Raw genomic sequence first — 5,000 nt, forward strand, 5'->3', positions numbered from 1 at the left:
TGACTCTCGTGGGCGGGGAGTTGTGTGTGTGTGTGTGTGTGTGAAAGGTCATAGCATTACCCATAGATCGGTCATACGAGCTCTGAGCTCTCTTCCGGGAGGGAAATAGCTATCGATCACGAGTCCAACACGTGATCCAAAGACCAAAATTAATACACACACGATTCGATGGCGCAGTGGTAGAATTCCCGGCCGCCACTACGGTGGTCCGGGTTCGAATCCCGCCCGGGGCTGAAATAATTTCAGTATCGCTGCGCTGCGAGTCATTACTCCAACTCTCGTTGGGTGTGTGTGTGCGCGTGAGGTCACAGATCGGTCATATATGAGCTCTGAGGGAAATAGTTGTCAATCACGAGTCCAGCACGTGATCCAAGACCATGGTGAATCACACACACATGTATATGTTGCCTTATTACTGTTGCCACCAGTAGACTTCATTCATTCACACGGTCACAGGGTTGAACAGAATCGACTTGAAATAGAAGTTGAACAAGAACATCAAAGCCTTGGACGAGCAGGAACGCTTTGATAGCTAGCACCACTCAAGAGGCGAGCAAAAACGAAAATTTCGATAAGAAGTCAAAAATTTTCGAGGAAATAAAAAACACTGTCTTTGAGTTCGCAGAAAGGAAACAACACCCTCCCCCCCAAAAAAAAAATGAAAAAAAAAAATCCAAATATACATTCAAAGCCCTCCCTCCAGCCGTTTTATTTCAGCATCCTTGCCTCGGACATTAAAATACTTCAAAGAAGTAGCCTGAAAGCGGCTGAAGCCGCTCGAAAATATAGCGACAGTTTTATGTGACGCGACAATTGTTGTGTCGGCGGGGGACCAAAGTCTTCCCTCTTCTCTTTCTCTCTCTCTCTCTCTCTCTCTCTCTCTCTCTCTCTCTCTCTCTCTCTCTCTCTCTCTCTCTCTCTCTCTCTCTCTCTCTCTCTCTCTCTCTCTCTCTCTCTCTCTCTCTCTCTCTCTCTCTCGCTTTCTCGCTTTCTCTCTCTCTTTCTCTCTCTCTCTTCTCTTTATTGTGTAAACAAATATGGCTGCCACTAGACGATACCCGAGGCCAGCGTCTATGTATGAACTCTCTCTCTCTCTCTCTCTCTCTCTCTCTCTCTCTCTCTCTCTCTCTCTCTCTCTCTCTCTCTCTCTCTCTCTCTCTCTCTCTCTCTCTCACCCTGTCATGATTTCATATGGAGGAATGGTAATCTTAAATTTTAAGGGGGATGAAAGCAAACTCCACCTGGTTGTAGTATGCAGCTATAAGCCCCTCCCTCTCTGATACGTGATTGGTGGGTATATCTTGGTCGGGGCGTGGCTAACTTGCCAGAATTATATGATTTAGTATTATTGGTGACCTTAAGAGCTGTGATAGTGGTATATACGCTCATGTTGATAATTGATTGTTGTTGTTATGAGCTATCGTTTCCAGCGCTTCTGTCCTATGTTGGTGGTGAGGGATGTTGGTGATGGTTGTGGTGGTGATGGTGGTGGTGGTGGTGGTGGTGAGGGGTGAATGGTGTCACTCGAGTTGGAAGTGACGATAATAATGAAGAAAAGCAGGAGGAGGAGGAAGAGGAGGAGTAGAGGTTAGAAGAGAAGAAGAAGTACGAGGAAGAGGAATGAGCGAAGGAGTAGGAGGAAGGGAAGTAGAGGGGGATCTAGATGACGATGGAGTAGGAGGAGAAGGAAGAGTAGCAGGAGTAGGAGGAGGAAGAGGAAGGGGAGCAGGAGGAGGAAGGGGAGCAGGAGGAGGAGGAGGAGGAGGAAGGGGAGCAGGAGGAGACGGAGGAGGAGGAAGAGGAGGAAGGGGGGAGGAAGAGGAAGAGATGTAGGAGGAGGAGGAGGAAGGGGAGCAGGAGGATATCGTCTCGAACTTGTGAGCAGTTGGTCGCGAGTTCGATTCCCGAGACCCGCTGCGGGTTTCCTGCGATGGTTCCCGACAGCCTTGGTTAGGCGGGGAGGTGACCCAGCATCGGCACAAAAATGGCTTACCACAATTGACAGGGATTTGCTCTACCAAGATTTCTCTTTTTATTTATTTATTTATTATTTATTTATTTATTTATTGAGACCCTTACTGGACGGCGAGTATTTTTACAGCGACCGTACCTTTTCCCAGGGGAGAACCATACAGACGAATAAAATCGCCTGACGGCACTCAAATGAGGAGAGAGGACCACCCGGTATGGAAGTGGTTCATGTCAGAGAAGGCGTCCACCCTAGCCTCGGGTGGGGCAGTCTGACTATGCTGTGGGGTTAGTGTCTTTTGTTGGGTACTTTTCAAGGAGCAGGTGTCATGAGGGTTGGTGACATCTGTCTCCCGTTTTCTTTGGTGTTTTCGCTCGCCCTCCGTTGGTTTTTTTTTTTTTTTTTTTTTTTTATTCCCATTCTCGCTTCACCCTCATGCAAATAAAAGTGTATTTCTTTCATTCTCCCTCTTTCCCTTTCTCCCTCCTCCCTCTCTCCACTCCTCCCCTTTTCCCTCTCTTTCCTTCTCCCTTTCCCCTCCCTCTTTCCCTCCCTCTCTCCACCCCGCCCTCCGTCTCTCCCCTTTTCCTTTCCTTTCTTCTCTCCCTTCCCTCCCTCTTTCCCTCCCTCCCTTCCTTCACCCTTTCCCTTTTTCCCTCTTTCCTTCTCCCTCCCCCTCCCTCTTTCCCTCCCTCTTTCCCTTTCTTCCTCCGCCCTTCCCCTTTTCCCTTCTTTCCTTCTCCTTCTCCTCTCCCTCTTTCTCTCCCTCCCTCCTTCTACCTCTCACCCTTTTCCCCCTCTTTCCTTCTCCTTGTCCCTTCCCTCTTTCCTTCCCTTCCTCTTTCCCTCCCTCACTACCTACCGCTGAGTTTTTTCTCACGATACACATTTCAAAGCAATTAATTTAGAAACTGGTGAAAAAGAAATAGATTAATCTTGAAAGAATTAATTGACTTCCACAAGGGAACTACACTGACAGTACAAACTGAATTAGCAATAATTCAGTTATAGCGAGACGGGATTTCTACAAAGGCGATTGTAGTTCTCTTGTCTTGTTTACTGCCATGCAGCAACCAAATGAATAACTGAATAAATAGAAAAGAATAAAAATCTTATTGAAATGGTCTACGTATGTCCATACTTGATACATGCATATGCCATGCATATACCAAAGGCTCTTTCCCCCTTACAAGAGAGGTAGCCAAAAAACAAAGGCATAAAAACCACTCCCACACATTCCATCCCCACATACTCCACTCCCATTCACCACCACTCCCTCCCTCTTATCTTGGCTCCTCCTGGATGACGGGTCATCTCTGCATCTCGTCCACTGTCCTGGGTCAGAAGCAGTGTCGCAAGACCCACTTGATAACCTGTTAAAACCTCACCATTTTTTTAATCCAAATATTTCAAAGAATGACCAGCATACAAAAAATATGCATAAAGAAAACACGCTGTATAAAATAAATGAATGAATAAATAAATAAATAAACACAAAAATTATTAAATCAAAAAGTAGGAAAATATCCTATTATGATACTCCATAAAAGTACATAAAGAAAATCCACTGTAAAAAGTAAATAGATAAATAATTAAATAGACGAATACAAATATAACTAAATTAAAAGAAGTGGGGAAATGTCCTCTTGTGATTCTCCATAAAGGAGCAAACGCAGACTCTTGTTCACTAATTCTTTTGCGAGGACATTCTCTCGCTTAAAGCGACATCAGCCCTATTTGACCAAAACACTGAACATTTTGTTTTTCCAACTGTGCTTGAGTATATGTATGCGTGTATGAGTGTGTTTATGTGTACGTGTGTACACGTGTGTATGTTTTGTGTGCACGTGTGTGTGTGTGTGTGTATACGTGTGTGTGTGCACGCGTGTGTGTCTGTGTGTGTGCGTGAGAGAGAGGGAGAGAAAGAGAGATGGAGTTGTTAAAACATATTTACCCATGAGATATCCCTCGATGACTGACATCCCCCCCCCCCCACGACGACCGTCCCCCCTCCCCCCTTATCTTCAATAAAGGGTGAGTCTTGTTTCCTCCTGAAAAAGAGAGGCGAAGGCCGGGACCATTTCCGTTTCCCTTTGTCTAGTACCAGAAGCACAACACGAAAAAAATATATATACATACATACACAGCTCCGAAAATAATCATGGACCATGGCTCCTCCATATATTTTTCGTTCCTCGCGCTCTCTCTCGCTCTCACAGCTCTTCTTGCCATGAGAGTACTGCTCTTTTTCTTGTGCTCTAAGGCCTTGTTCACGCTAGCGGTTTGATCGCGGCGGTTCAATTACAGTGTAAGTCAACGGAAGCGTTCACACATAACCGCGATTTTTTTGCATGGCTATGCGGTACTGCCGTGATTTCCGCGCCGAGGCCCTTCACGTTTTCTTTCCCTCAAATAGGTTCCCATTCTTTCCTTATTTACATTAAACACGTCTTCGCCTTTCAGCATCCTTGCCATATATTCCACTTTGTCTACAATTTCTCCACTTTCTGTTTAAGTTTATAGTAATCAAATCCACTTTACTGTTTTTGAACCACCTCTTCGTAACGTGTAAATAGATGTGTGTGCTTGTGTATGTGTATGTATTGTGTGTGTGTGTGTGTTTTTGCATGTATGCGTGTGTGTGTACACGTGTTAGTGTGTGTGTGTGTATGTATGTGTGTGTGTGTGTGCATGTGTATGTGTATGTGTGTGTGCGTGTGTATGTGTGTGTGCGTGTGTATGTGTGTGTGGGTGCGTGTGTATGTGTGTGCGTGTGTGTGTCTGTGTGTATGTGTGTGTGTGTGCGTGAGTGTGTGTGTGTATTCACTTGGTCTTTTGGATCACGTGTTGGACTCGTGATCGACAGCTATTTCCCTCCTGGAAGAGAGCTCAGAGCTCGTAGGTCCGATCTATGGGTAATGCTATGACCTTGCACACACACACACACCCAACTCCCCGCCCACGAGAGTCAGAGTAACGACCCGAGGCACAGCGATACCGAAATAATTTCGGCCCTGGGCAGGACTCGAAC

The 5,000-nt window shown here is 45.8% G+C and overlaps 1 protein-coding gene across 1 annotated transcript in view; it reads left to right on the forward strand.

Moving 5' to 3' along the window:
* The window catches only part of LOC143026508 (metabotropic glutamate receptor-like), a 137,461-nt gene that overhangs the window by 65,399 nt on the left and 67,062 nt on the right, over nucleotides 1-5,000 (forward strand). The window lies entirely within an intron of this gene.

Source organism: Oratosquilla oratoria, chromosome 6, assembly GCF_046742065.1.
Source record: "Oratosquilla oratoria isolate Oo_2021 chromosome 6, ASM4674206v1, whole genome shotgun sequence".
Taxonomy (NCBI): Eukaryota; Metazoa; Arthropoda; class Malacostraca; order Stomatopoda; family Squillidae; genus Oratosquilla; species Oratosquilla oratoria.